Here is a 14,963-nt window from a genome sequence, read left to right on the forward strand (position 1 = left end):
ACACGCGTGGTGCTTCACACGCATGTGAAAACGCCGGGCTCCCTGTGCCCACACCTAACCCCACCGGGGTGATGGGAATGGGGGCAAATGGGAGAAGCCGGTGCAGGCATCCATGCGGAGGGGCTGGGGCTGTTACAGCTGCCGAGGGGCATGGGAAAAGGATGCTGAATGGAGCAGAGCAAGTAGGGCTGGGAGGTGTTTGCCTGGACGAGGCTGGATGGGTGCAAAGGCAAGCTGCTCCCACCCAGAGTGGGGATTTGGGCACCTTGGAGCAGCCGCTGGAGAGTCTGTGCTGCTGCAAGAGTGGAAACAGGGAGAGGTGGCTGCTTCAAATCTCCAGACCGTGGTTTTCACTAAAAACCTGGTGTCTAACCTGGCAGGAGAGAGACGTGAGGATGCCGAGGATGCACTCGCTCTTTTCTCTCTAAAAGACCTTGTAAAACCTGCAGGAAATACCCAGGAGGCAGCCTGGGCTGGCAAAGCTTACGAAGCTGTTGGAGGAGGTTTCGGGGAGTTCACACAGCCCTGAGCGGCCGAACTAAACCGACCTCATTTCAGGGGATTCATGAGATGAAAGGGGAGTCCGTCGGGAACCATCCCCTCTGCCCTTGCCCGCCACGGTCCCAGCATCCCAGCCCACGCCTTGGATCTCCCTTTCCACCCCTCCGAAGCTGGAAAAGCCCCTGGAGGACACACCAGAAGAGCTGGGTTAATTGCCTGGTGCGAGATGCCTGTTGTTCAGCAAACGGATTAATAACGGGGAGGGGAAGGAGCACGCTGGGGTGGGAGCACCCTCAAACCCTGCCTTTGCATCCCGGCATCCTGGGGGATGGGATGCTGGAGGGAGGGGATGGACTGGAAGGAGCTGGACTGGCTGCAGGCAAGACCGACAGCCGTGGCATCGCTCCCATCCCGCCGATCCCCACGTTTCGCAGCAGCCCTGCTCCCGTTTTGGGTCATGGCTCGCTGCCGGAGCATCGTGTTGGGGAAGGAGGATTATTTTCCTTCTCCACGTTTGCCTTCCATGCAAACCAGCCCTACCGTGTAATGTTTCTCATTTCCTCTATACATTAATGAAGGCTCGAAGTGAAAAGCTGCACACTTAGGCTGACCTAACCCCGAGCTAAGCCGGCAGCCGGAGGGACACAATGAGCCGGCTGTTTGGACCTGGCTGGCACTGGCTCCTTGTCTGCTCCCGACACAATGGTGTTTTCCTTGGCTGGCGTTCAGAGGCGCGGGAGGGAGATGGTGACAGGGAGGATTCCCACAGTCCCCCCAGCAAAACTGCCCAACACCGTGGCATCGTGCCACCGGGACGTGCCACGGAGCCGAGCCCATCCTTGGTGGTGTGACCCCACGGTGCTGGCTCTCTCCGAAGGGTGCAGGGAGCGGGGTGAGATGGGCAGCACAGCCGAGCATGGCATGAGATGCTACCGGCGGAAGAACCAGTACCAGTATCTGTGTGTGCAGGGTCTCTGTTTCATCCATCCCATTGGCATCCTCTTGGAAATTTAAAAAAAAAAAAAAAAACCAAACTAAATTTAGTGGTGGAGCATTGCTCTTGAAATGGAAAATTTGGGCTTTTTTTGTCCACCTTCTCAGCTGACACTGATCACGGACTAGCTCTGGCGGCTCACACCTGCGTTTTGGGGTAATAAACCCTTTTTCCGTAATATTCTCCCCACAGCTTTAGCAAGTGGTGTGCTTCCCAATAGCATTTCCACTAAGACCAGTGTTCTGTTTCATATAAAGTCCTTCTGAACGTGTTTCGGTGGCCTCTTCTCCCTCTGGACCAAGGAAGCATTTCATTGCCATTTATCGTGCCACAGCGGAGGAGACGGGCCGGCAGCAGGGCAGCACAGTGGGTGCACGTACAGCACCTGCAGATCTCATACGTGTTGCTTTTCCATCAGCTCAGCACACGATGGGGGCACGGGCATAACGAGATGCAGCAACCCATCATGGCCTTGCAGAGCTCACACCGCCTTGCGCATCTGGTGTATTATTTATAGAAATTCAAGCCCTATTTCACCTGCACACACCGCAGCTGGCGAATGTCCTCCCAGGGAGGTAAAGTTTTTAATGAAAACCTGCTCTAGCTATCCCTGTGAGCGTTGGGGTTAAGCACTGGCTTTTCGTTGCCTTGATATCTGCTCAGGGCGAGAGCAGGTGAGCTGCGATCCTGACCTTGTGTTCTCCGGCTGCTCCAGCAGCGATGCTGCATGCCGGGGAGCGATGCCAGGTCCCTGCCCGACGCTGCGCAAGAGGCATTGCTTCTTGCCCCGATGCTTCGTCACCCTCCGGTTGGAAGTCCAAAACCCCTTTTCTGCCAGCCTTTACCTGCCTCCGCCTCAATTGCAAGCAAGGAATTGCAAGCAGGGAATTGCAAGCAAGGCAATTGCAACCAAGGAATTGCAATTAAGGCAGTTGTGACCAAGGAATTATGAGCGAGGAATTGCAAGCAAGGCAAATTGTGAGCAGGGAATTGCAAGCAAGGCAAATTGTGAGCAAGGAATTGCAAGCAAGGCAACTGCAAGCAAGGAATTGCAAGCAAGGTGGGTGTTTCCCAGAGCATCCTGGTGGGATCCCTTTCTTCAGCTCACTGCTTTTCACTCTTCAGGATTACTTATTTTTAATTTGGAAGCAGCGTAAAGCAGTGCTGCAGGTGCCTGCAGATGCTATCCAGGTTGGCGCAGCAGTAACCCACAGCAAATCTCCAACAGTGGAGCACCCAGGTTGCACATGAGCCGGAGCAATGAACCCAGGGCTTGTCATGGTGCTCCCAGGGAGCAGGGTGCGATGCTGCCGAGAGCTTAGGGTTAAGCTTTAAGTCCAGTATTAGTGCAAAAAAATATGAGAATCCAGTTCTATATACCATCCCGGACAGAAGGTACCTGGTGGCAGAGGCTCTCCCATCGCACACGCTGCGGCATCGCTGGCTCCGCTGCCGAAGCTGCAAGCTGAGCAATTCAAGCGGGAAGGTTTTGAGTAGCGGGGATAATTAATTTTGGAAGAGATTACGAAAGCTGTGGTGAATTCTCTGTCACTTCGAGAGCCCAAAGCAGACTCTGGACGCTGGTGTAAAATATCTGCTTTCATTCAACCGCAAGCTCTCGGGGCGAGGCCAGAATCTCTCGGTGAGACTTCTCTGGCCAGCGCTGTGCTGGAAACCAGTGACTGGCTGATCAGAGGGAAGAGTAGTAATCTTAATTTATCACATACTTTTCATCCCAAAGCACTTCCACAGTCCGAGCGATCTTCGCTGCCAACTGTTTGCAGCAATCCTTTCAACTACCCGAGCTGAAATGTTTCCTGGGCTGTGACGGCAGAGAGGGCTGTTGGGCGGAGGAGGCAGGTTGCTCTGAAAAATCTCTTTTTCCAGTAGGGAGAAATCCTTCCAGAGAGATGCCCAAGCTGGACAGACGGAGCTCCCCGGATGGGAATGTCGGCTGGGGAGAGTTTCACAACCCCGAGTTCATGGCAAGGTCCTTGGGATGACTACAGGGCTTGCACGGCGTGGATCCGGTCTGCATCCCGATGGATTTTGCAATATAACATCCCTCCCACAGCTGTCAGGGTGTTGCTGCCCACAGCCCTGGCTTGCAGGAGGAGCGAGCTGGGAAATTTTGTGGCATCAAAGGCCATCACGCTTTGCACGAGCAGCCCTGAGACGGTGGCACCAGCCATGCGAGGGCTTGGCTTGCAGAGAATATTTCAATGTAGCCCTGCATCCCAGCCGGGATGGCTTCTCGGTGGGGCTGGATAAACCCTCGAGGCCAGGAACGGCACATCTGAGCATTACTCAGCATTGGAAATTGAGGTCTTAGCCCTGTTTGCCCATGATGGGTCTAAACTGGGATTTTTTTCTCCGCAGGTCCAGGGTTAAATGGGAGCTGCACACCCCAATGGGTGCTGCAGATGTGGGAGATACACACCCCGATGGGTACGGTCCTCTGGCCGGGCAGGCTGGAGATTATCTCCGTGCTGCTTCTCCCAGCCCCAGTCCCACCTCGCCACGGCCTCGGCCGCATCCAGCACCAGCCTCCTGACTTTGCAGCTTTCGAAGCGATTCCCTGGGCAGCCACCCCCTGCTTCCTTCCAGGCCTTGCTGGGGACTTACATGAAAAGGTCATTTATAAAACCTGACGTTTTATTTCATTGCAAATGCCCCGGCGAGGGCTGGGCTTGAACTCCACTTTTATTCCACATGGCTCCTATTTATTTCTCGGATGGATTAGTAAATCACAGCTGTCACTAAACATTAGCCCGGCTGTTTCATCAGCTCTCCCTCTGCAAGCTGACAGTTCATTAGAGCGCGGTACCCGTCAGGATGCTGCCACCGCCTCACCCTCTGAGCAAAGCTTTTATTCCAGGATCGGCCGTGCCCTGCGCCATCCCAACCCGCTGTAGAAATGCAAGCAGCGATGAGTTAAAACTAACAAAAATAAAAGGCTTCCCAGGTAACAGCTCCTTATCCAGTTATCATTTCTGGAAAAGCCAATGGAAAGCTTGAGTAACACAAAAGGGGATGATTATTGGCATTTTTCAGGCTCCGTGGTGGTGGGAGGGTTGGTACAATCTGGTGTTTGTGCGTTGGGGGCGCTGCACGGTAGCCCCCTTTGAAAGGTTTCGTGCCCTCTCTCAATTCCTAAGTAAACCTCTCGTCCCCCTGTCAGCTTTGATTTGTAACCGTACTCGTGGCATCTGGTTTTCATATGAAGGGTGGAATACAGGGGATGCTGTCTGCTCGCTTCTGCCCAGAGCTATTCATCTGGGGCCGGCTCGCCAAAAAAAAAAAAAAAAAAAACCCAAACCCGTTCCTGAAAGGCACTAATCATTGCGTAGGTGGAGAGCAGAGAAAGGATCTGCTGTCCCCGCGTGCTGTGGGATGCGAAATGAGGGGCAGGAGGGCGAGGAGGAGCTCTAGCCCACCCGGGTCCGGGCTCTGCTGCAGCCCCTGCCTGCGCTCAGTACGGGGATCTGGCAAACGCATCCCAGAATGTTAGGGCAGAGGAAAGGATGGGTTTGCAGGACGGATTTCAGCAATGATTGATGGTATGCGCGCCTGGCACGTGTTTTCATGGTACATCTACCCCCCGGATTTGTCCTCGGTACCCTTTCTCCATGCTCTTGGCAGCGTCGGGTGGCACAGAGCATCCCAAACGCCTCTGGAGTTGCACGTGGTTGCTGGTGCCAGGGGGTCTGCTCCATCCGGGCGGTGCAAAGCCCACCCGCACGGCACAGGGCTCGGGGCATTCGCAGGCTTTTGCAGGGTCTTTGGGGTTTTGCTGGGGGGGGGGGTGAAATGGGATTGTTTCAAGGTGGTGTGGTTAGAGCTGGCTTTATGAAACGGGCGGTCTGCTTTTATCCTGACTCTCAGCGACGGTGTTTGCAAAGCCGGGAGGAAAACCTCTGCCCGTGGTCAACTCAGGGCACCAGCACTGCCCGTGGCTTCTTCTCGTGTTGGTTGACTTTGACTTTTTATTGCACGTGGCCATTTTGCTGATGTTTCTTGGGGATTTGAGATTCCCAGTGGGCCAAGACGGTCACTGTCCTGCAAAATTCATTCAGAAATGCCAGGCAGGCCACGTGAGAACTACAGAGGAGGCAACACCATGCCCCTTTCCCTCAGCAGCCACGCAGGACCAAGTGCTTTTGGAGGAGCTGTGGGCAGAGTTCCCATGCTGCGTTGTCCTGCAGGGCTAGCGCTGGTCAAGTAGGGACAAGGACATCCTGGGGTGACAGCTTGTTCTCCATCCACACGTGGCAATGGCTTTCGGGCATCCCCCAGCCCGGAGAGCCCAGCCTCGTGTGGTGCCCTGGGCGAAAAACTCTCAGCTGGGTGAGGTTTGCTCGCTCTCACCTTATTATCAGGGCTGGAGGATGAGATGAGGCTGTTCTCCAGGGTGGCTTCCAGCAAAGTCCAGATCCCAGCGCCGGCATACCAGAGTGCTGATATCAAACCCAGCAGGGACCGGCCAACTGGGAACACTTAAAAGCAGGGAGGATTGCAAAGCCCACGGCCTGTAGCTGGCACAGAAGCAGCCTTAAAAAGAGGAATATGTGCCTCCAGCTGCCGAGAGGCACCGAGGGACATGGGATGCTCCCAAACCCCAGACCTGCCAAGGACATCCCGTGCTGGGTCGTGGGTCCCCATGCATGGCTGAGTGCCCCTCTGTCCCCAGCTGCCTGCTCCATCCCGGGCTGTCCTTGCAGCCTTCCCCTTTGCTCCTGTCCCTTTCAGGATGGGAGAAACCAGGAGCCACATCCCCACACAAGCCTGAGCTGGATGTACCCTGATGTGCAAGACTGGGTTCAAACAGCACCGGAGAACTGCTGCCACCCCTTCCCTCTGCAAGCAAACCACTTTCAAACCCTGTAAAGCCATTAGAGAAGCACGCTTCAGCATCATCTATAATTTTAACACAATGGTCTAATTTTCCTAAACCAGCAGCTGATTTTCAGCAGCAAGGAATGCTCTAGAGGAAGCAATTTTATTTTTCCTTCCCTTGCTGGACTTCCTAGGATGCAGCCTTTGATCCAGAGTCCTGATGTTATCAAGTAGGAAGCTGCAGCTCTTTGAAGTGGGCTTCACATCACGCTTTAAACTTCTGGGGATTTTAAACCTTCACAGCTTTGGTACAGATCACCCCCACTTCAGATCCAAGGACTGTGGCCACCGAGGGATGTCCAAGGGCTCAGCAGGGACCACTCACACCCTGGCCTGGGAGCTTGTAGAAGAAACGAGAACATAGCTCGCAGCTGCTTGGGGAGATGTAATGCTTCAGGGAGCCCAGGACTGTGGCCTGAGTAAGATTTGGGTGCTCTGCTGCTGTTTTGAACATCTGGCCTTGCCACTGTGACCTGGGGCGGTGGAAATGGGTCACATCCTGATTCCAGAGGAGCTGCATGGGATGATGTTTTCAGGGTTGCGCTCGTCTGGGTCATTGTAAAACCCCTTTCTGCTTTGCTCCTGTGGCTGCCTTCCCAAAATTTCACCCCAAAAAGGCACCCTTACGTCTTGTTTCAGAGGTGCTGTGGATCCAGCTGGAAGCAACAGCATGAAGCTTTCCCAAAGCAGCAGCAAAAGACTCCGGGATGGGAGCGGCCTCGAGCAGCCGGCACTGGGAGCTCTGCTCACCTGTAGTGGATTAACAGGGACGTGGATGGGCTCAGCTGGGTTTGCAAACGAGTCCCACGGTGCTAACGAGCAGCATCCATAAGCTGTGGGTCATGCGGCCACCTCCTAGGATGTGGGGATGAATCAAGCTTGATTTGTGCAATGCCTTAAGCTGGGCTTAAAGTGTAACTGTTACTGCTTGTTTATTCACTTCTATTTTTTGACGGTCCAGGGCATGTTGTTCTGGGATGCTGCACAGGCACAGAGCAGGATGGGGGTCTCTATCCCTCAGAACAACCTGAATATTCACTGAAATGATGCAGGTTTGGAGAGCAGGGATGAGGGATTCGAAGGTGTTTGCTAGCAGCTCTTCCCCCAGCACAGGGCGAGGAGGGTGCTGGGTGTTGGGCTGCGGGCAGGTATCCCGAAGCGTGGCCAGAGACCCTGTGCCAGCCTGGTGAGCATCCCTGGGGGAGGTGATGGGCTGGAGAGGAGGACTTGGCCATGAAGTCTGGTATGGGCAGCGGCAGAGACAGCGGTGGCCCCCGTGGATCTGTCTTGAGCCTTTTTGTCCTCGTTCCTCATCACTCAATTAAAAAAGCAGGATAAAAAAACAGAGCTAAGAGCAGGGAGAAGGGGGCCTGCATCCTTCAGCACGTGGCACCTCTCGGGTTTTGGCAGCCAGAGCACCCAGGCTGGCAGAGCCTGGCAGCACCGGCAGCGAGGAGGGCAGACTGCAGGCAGGAGAGACGGCAGCACACGTGGGTGCTCGCTTTCCCCTTGCCGTCCCCTCAGGGGTGCTGGCTTCGGCAGGGGCAGCACCGTGGAGCTTTGGTGGGACCCTGCCCTGCGAACCCTGCTGCAGCATCCCCCTCCCAGCCGGGCTGGGGGGCTCTTCCAAAATCCCTGCGCTGGCTTTCCAGAACAGCTTCTCCATCAGAGCTTCTTCCCAAAGAGCTCCTGTACTTTGGACTCGATGCCCCAGGGTGGCAGGATGATGTCCCTGCAGCGGTGGCTTGGAGCCCATCTCCAGCATCCCCGTGCAGTCGTTCCCTGCTGAGCCGGGTTGCTCCCTTCTCCCGCAGATCTAGCACCCGGTAAGCAGCCTGCCGCCTTCGAGTGGCACGGGACAAGCAGGAGCACAGGAGAATCTGCCTGGGACAAGCGGGAATGGCCTCTCCAGCTCTTGGGATTTGCCACGCCGGGGAGCTCCGCACGTCTGGAGCTCGAGAGGAGCCCAAGTAGGACAGAGGAGTCCTCAGGTCCCAGGTAGGTGACGGCGACGTGGCCACCCTCTTTGGGCAGGAGACACAAAACGGGTGCCCAGAGCATGCCCACGGCTCGGTGCCAGCTCCGGGTGCTGATGGAGGACGCGCACAGCCTTGGGGTGAGGTGCGTGGGGGCCGTCACGCCGTAGCAGCCCTTCGTTTGCTTCCCATCAGCCCCATCAAGGGACACACTAACGAGGAGCTCTGAGGAGGGGTGGCCGAGCAGCGGGCTCTGCCCTAATCGATGTCCTGCTGAAGGAAGAGTCCGCGCCGAAGTATCAACCCAACACCCGCCGCCCACCGCTTCGTGCTGAGGTTGATTTCCCGTGCCGAGGGTGGGTGATTCCGGTGCTACTGCCTCGCTCGCTGGGAAAATTCCCTCTGGTTTCCTGACGGTGTAAGGATGCTGGATATGTGCATGAGGCCACGCCGCTTGTTCTTGCTTCTTAGCACCAAATCTAAAGCCTTGTGCGGTTTTTCAGGCCAGAAAAATAATCATTTTTCTCCCTCTCACAACCAGCGTCATCGGCTTTGCAGCAAAATCTGGGGCTGAACTTTTGTCCTGCAGACAGAGATGGCTTTAATTGTGTCCCCATAAAGCAGCTCAAGCTCTTCCCTTGAGGAAGGTTCACAAGGAAGATGGAAAATAGGCCCTTAATGCCCTAAGAATTTTCCTCTCTTCCCCCACCCCATCTTCCCTTCCATCAACTTTTAAGCTCTTCCAAAAACTGCAGCCCTCTGCTTCTATACATTGATGGCAGGACAGGGATGCTGCAGCTTTGCCAGCAGCACAGGATTTCCATTGAGTTATAAGTGGAAGCAAATGGTTTAAAAGGAAATTAAATTTACAGCTCTATAAAAAAATGCATTTTATTGCTTTGCCTGTCGTTCGGTAGAGGCAGGGAGATAAAGGAATGCTTTGCATTTGTCTCTTGCCTTGGAGGCCAGAGGCAAAGAGGAGCAAACCCACCGATCACGCAATGGCCGGGCAGCCGGATTCGGCCCCAGCTCCATGCAAGTCAGTGGCAAAATCCTGGGAGAAGGATGCTTGGAGGTGATGCTCGCGGGGGGCTGTGGAGCAGGATGCTTCATGCTTTTAAATGTGGGCTGGACGAGTCCCTGAGTTTGGCTTGGAGGGCACGTTCTGCCCTAAGAGATTGAACCAGATTCTTCCTGAAATCCCAGGTAATCGTGGCACTTTGCAAACATGCGCAACACCTAAGGGTTTATTTATGGGGAAACGTATAGCTTCTCTCTACAGTTTATTAAGTAATCTCTTTCCTGTGTCGTTTCAGCACTGAGTGGGAAGCTTAGAATAAATGGCAATAGAATGGCTGCACTGGACATCTGCTAAAGCCAGTGCGGTAAATTCTTCAACAGAGACTGAAGGGAGAGGAGGGATCGGTGCCTTCATGTTAAAAGCAGAGTGACACAGGGCTGGCCGAGGAGCCGGCTGAGCCGGCGGGCACACGCTGGCTTGGCCACTGGACCCGTTTGTGCCGGCATCGTGCCGTGTCCGACTGAGCCGGGAAGATGCTGCAGGGAAGGGGAAGGCGAAGGCCAGTGGGTCGTTCGTGCAGAAAGGTCAGCACGGCACCCAGTGCAAATCCCCTGGTATTATAGGAGCATCCCTGGCTTGGATGGGGACGGGTAGGAAAAGCGATCGGTGGCTTGGCTGGACTCGGTTTGCACAGCATGGCACCGGCAGCCACGGCTTTGGGGTTGCACATCACCGTCATCCCAGGGACGGTCCTTCCCGCGGCTCCCAGACATAACGGGACCCACCAGGAGCTGCTGGGGTCACGTCTTTCCCCATTGCCACCTCGTTCGGGATCCCGGCACAGGCTGAGGGATGCTCTGGCTGCGCCCAGCAAGCCCGTATGAGGTGGGCGAAGGAGCTTTGCCTCTTCCAGCACCGCCTGAGCTACAAAGTGAGTGTGCGGAGGCTCTTGGCCCTCCGGAGGAGGAACCTCCCCCGGCTCCAGCCCTCCCAGCTGTGTCAATAGAGGAGGAAGAAACAAAAGTGCTCTTTCTTCGCCTGTTGTTTTTGCAGAGGGGGACAAGCTGATGGCCGTTGCACTGTGACACTGGCTGCTGGGGACAGGCGTGTGTTGGGCTTGGCTGAGCTCTCTGCACCCTTCTGGGAAACATTCAACAGCAGGGTGCAACGAAGGGAAACCCAGACAGTCTGCTTATATATATATATGTATATATATATATATTTCCTTTTGCCCGTGACTTTACTGAGAGCGGATCATTAAAGGTTGGAAGGGAAGAGGTTCTCTGGCCTTTCTCCAGAGCCAATTTTTTTCCCTGAGCAGCATCCTTGCTGCCACAGGGCCCAGGGTGGTTGCACATCCCTGGGACATCTCTCCCTTCGTGGCTGTCCATGCAGCTCTCGCCGCGTCCACGCTGCCGGCTGCACCCAGGCTCCCCACCGCATACTGTCCATCCCCACCTCCGAGTAACCTCCCTCACAGGCTGTGCGTGCAGCGCAGCCCAGGGAAAGGAGGACTGAGGACATCACGGCAATGAGACCAGGGTCTGGCCGGTCCTCTATGCTCCACCTGTGCCTTCCAGCGAGAGATAGCGCAGGCAGCTTCTGAAGTGCTTTGCAAAACATTGGTGGCTCTCCATGTTGGTATCTTGCTAGAGCATCGCCCAGCAATGCTGTTGTTCCTCCCGCTCGGCAAGGACTTCAGAGCGGCAGCTTATCCCTGGAAAGCATCCTCTGCATCCCGCTGTGCCGCAGATCCAGGAGCCTCCCCATCGGCGTGGGTCGGAGACGAGCCCAGGTGCAGGCAGCGACGGCCACAGCTGCCGGCCGACCCTCTGCCGCGTTTCCTCACCAGCGTAGCTCCGCGGCAGCATCTCCAGGCCTGACATCAGCTGTGAAAACAAAAGAAGCTGCCTTCCTGCATGGTGCAGGAGATGTGTCCGGCTCCTCCGGCAAAGCCCCTGTCACCGCCACGGAGAGGATTTGCAGCGTTGGGTATCTCAGTCTTCGGGATGGGAGGCTGCCCGGCCCTGTTTGCCAACTGCTAAACATTATATGTGCTTCTAGGATTGAAACGATAAAATGTGAAGTCAAGTCACCGTTCCTGTTCATTTTAAAGGGCCTTGCCCGAGGACAGTTGGGGAGAGGCTTGGAAAAGACCCCAGCCCTGGTGGGAACACAAAGCTCCCTCCATCTTTCTCCCCAGACCTGCTCCCACTTTCAGAATGCTTTAAACCTGATATTTGAGTATTATCATCCCTCCTTTCAGCAGTGCTGTAAACCTAGAGCCGTCCTGCAGAAGATGCCAGATCCTGCTCGTGTTTTCCACCTCTGTCTGGGTCACGTAGCCCCAGCCAGGCTGCCAACATCGGGGATGTGCTCTGGGTCTCCCTGCACATCCCTCCTCCTGGTGCCGCAGCTGGATAAATCCGTGGAAGCTTCTTGCAGCCTTGGGGCTGGTGAGCATCTCGGGAGGGCTTTGCTTCAGCTTAAACTTCGGAGAAGTGACAACATCTGCAGGCAAGAGCAGGGGACCTAAGTCAGCTCTGCCCAAACCAGTATGCGCCTGCCTGTGTCAGACTGGGAACAACTGGGTTTTTCCTCTTGGGTCCTCATTTTCTTCATATACCACGAAGGAGTTGGCGGTGGCACCGTTCCTGCCGGGCACTGTGAAATCCCCGATGCAAAGCCAGTCCGTTGGCCGTGTACATCTGTCACTTTTCCGTAGGAAACCCAACTCGACGCTCCGAGGATGAGTCATGCAGCAAGGAGATAAAGCGAAGTCGAGCTGAGCTATTCTGATTCACGCTTTGCCTTGAAAAGCAGCAGATTTACGCACAGTGTTTGCAGGGGCAACGCGATATAAATCAGCCGCTCTCCCATGTTGTCTCCATTGCTGCTGCTGGTTCCCACGCATATATCCATTTAAATCTCCAGGCTGACAGGGAGAAATCATTCCTGGCTGCTCCCAAGGCCAGCCCATGTGCCTTGGGCAGGAGAAGGGGAGTCCCAGAGAGGGGAGAACGATGTCTGTTGCTGGAAGAAAGCATCTTTCATCAAGCAGATATGTATTTTGGTGGCTCCTTCCCCGCTTGGATGCTCCGGCCAGGTCTGCCTGCTGCTCTTGACCCAACGTGGCCGTACATCTGCGATGGGTCCCTTTTGGGGTGCCAAGCCTGTTGTCCCCAGAGCCGTCTGGCCACGTGCATCACCGCAGCAGCGATGCTCAGAGGACGCACGAGCGGGGAGCACCGGGCAGCCGGCGTGCCTGGGTTTGCAATGTGGCTCCTGATGTTCAGCTGGATGTTGGCGACTGAAGCCGGGGAGAAGAAAACAATACACGATTGCACTGCAATTAAACAGCCTCCTAATTGTAGCGCTACATACGGCTCTTCCGCTGCTTTCTAAGTTTGGTGGCATAATTACAGCAGCGGGGTAAAGGCAGCATCTGTGTTCCCACCGCGCCAAGCCCTGCCTTCCAGGGATTTTGGATTTGACCGTATAAATCCTGGGCTGAAACCTGGCATCCGATGAAAGGGAAAAGTAACCCCCAAGCTGTGCCTGGGCTTGGCCCTGGTGAGGCACGACAGGCAAAGTCTTCGCATCCCCTGCAGCCCCCACCGTGCTTGCTGGCCCTATCCTGGGGCAGAGGCAGGCAGCGCATTTTCCTCTTTAGAATGTGTTTTTGCAAAGCAGCTTTAAAAAAAAAACAACAAACCAAAGCCTTGCTCTGGTCGATCATTGTAACTCTCAGTTTAGAAACACGCGGCAAGGAAGATTAAAGGGTGGCTCGGGGGAAGGCAGGCTGGGTGTCAGGATGCTGGGATGTACCGGGAGCAGACGCGGGCGCGAGGGAGTTGTCTTCTCGCCGTGTCTCCGTCTCCCCAGCTCCGCTCTTTTTTGGGAGGACCCGGGACAGTGAACCCATTTCCCTCTGGCTGATCTCAGCACCGGCTTGTTATTGTAGGGTTGCTTGCATGGGTGGTTTGTTTTGGGAGCATCCCTCCAGCATCCCCAGGCACACGAGGGGCACCGACCGCCCCGGGGGGGGCAAATGCATTGCAGGCAGCGCTGCTTGCCCCGAGGAGATGGGCAGCGGGGCGCAGGCAGACTCCCAGACCTATATGTAATTTTTTTATATATATATATATATTTTTTTTATACTGTGGGTTTGAGGAATCCCGAGATAAATGCCACTTTCTGTGTTAAAAGGAGGACGTCTCGGAAGGCAGGGGAGGGAAGCTGAATCGCAGCCTGTGTTTTCGGTTGGAAACGTGTCTCGGGTCCTGAATGTTTTCCATCACACAGGCGGGTTTGTGTGGGTTCACCTGGGCAGGAAGCGGCGGGGTAAAGTGATACCCCGCGGGGTGCGGGCGGCCCTTCTCCAACACCCCCTTTTCCTAAACCCGATAGCAGCCGGCGGCTGTTAATGAAATAAGCAGCCACTTTACGGCAGCTCTCGCACCATGTGTGAAAATTATTAGTTGCAACGTTTTGCTGGAAAACAGAGGAAAAAGGAGTGGGGCAGATGAGAGATGCATGAAGTTATTTGCTCCGCAGCCCCATCCCCATGCCGGCATGAATATCCCACCCGGCTTTCCCGTGCAAATATCTCCTGCCCGCTCCCAGCAGCATTAAATCTCCAGGTGAAGTTAAAAAAAAAAACTCTTGGTCTGTGAATTCACTGTAAAAGTATGCGGGGTTTAGTAATATTGCATTAGCACTGGTTTGGTCGTTGCTAAATAGCTGAGGGAAATAAATAGTTTCCGGTGTCCACAGCATTAGGTATTGTCTGGGATGCTTTCTGCGGGGAGGAAAAGTAATCCCGGGATAAGCATGGCCTGTCAGATGGAGAGTGATGCCCCGACCCCCTGCCCTCTCCTACCCGCATCTGCCTGTCACTGGGGTCTGGAGAGAAACCAGTAATGAGTGGGTTTCACCCGTTTTTCAGAAGCAAGATTTATTTATTTTTTTTAATTGTCACTGTTTGGAAGAATTCGGTTTTCCAGCCAGGATATAAAAATACACATTTTTTTCCAGACTCCCAGAGGGTTGGGGGCAGGGGAGGTCGTTCTTTTTCATTCCTCCTTCAGTGGCCGAAGATGAGGAAAGGGATGAGATGCACGGGAAAGCACAGAGCCCGGTCCACAGCGATGCTGCCCACCCCGGGCCAGGGGCAATGGCCAGATCCCCAGCCCATTTCTGTGCTTTCCAGCCACTTTCTGCTTGAGCATCACCTCACGGCTGGGATTCAGCCCCAGGTGTGGCTGCATCTGCATTTTCCCTGTGCGAAGGGCAGCAGCATCCTTTCCTCAGACCTGGTCTCCCTGAGACAACATCTTAAAATCGCCCTGCTCTGCCTGAAAACCATATCCTGAAGCAGAAGGGAAATTCCCAGTCCTCACTTTGCATCTTGCAAGCACATGCTAAGGAGGGATGTTGTCCCAGACCAGTACCCAGACCGACGCAGCAGGGATGGGCTTGGACCCCGAGTGCTTTTCCACCTCATGCAGCACCAGCAAAAGGAAAATATTTGCAGGATGCAATTCTTCAACCCTCTGAAATATCCTCTGCTAAT

General features: G+C 54.9%; 1 protein-coding gene across 2 annotated transcripts in view; it reads left to right on the forward strand.

Moving 5' to 3' along the window:
* Window positions 1-14,963, forward strand: part of ZNF469 (zinc finger protein 469) — a 67,807-nt gene that overhangs the window by 26,950 nt on the left and 25,894 nt on the right. Inside the window, exon 1 of one of the 2 annotated variants that reach the window (XM_049806071.1) lies at window positions 8,293-8,389. The exons of the other annotated variant lie outside the window; for it this stretch is intronic. The gene's annotated coding sequence lies outside the window, so the exon portion shown is untranslated. Of the gene's footprint in view, window positions 1-8,292; window positions 8,390-14,963 lie in introns of those variants that run through there. 2 annotated transcript variants of the gene reach the window in all.

The sequence above is a fragment of the Accipiter gentilis genome, chromosome 7, assembly GCF_929443795.1.
Source record: "Accipiter gentilis chromosome 7, bAccGen1.1, whole genome shotgun sequence".
NCBI classification, from domain to species: domain Eukaryota; kingdom Metazoa; phylum Chordata; class Aves; order Accipitriformes; family Accipitridae; genus Astur; species Astur gentilis.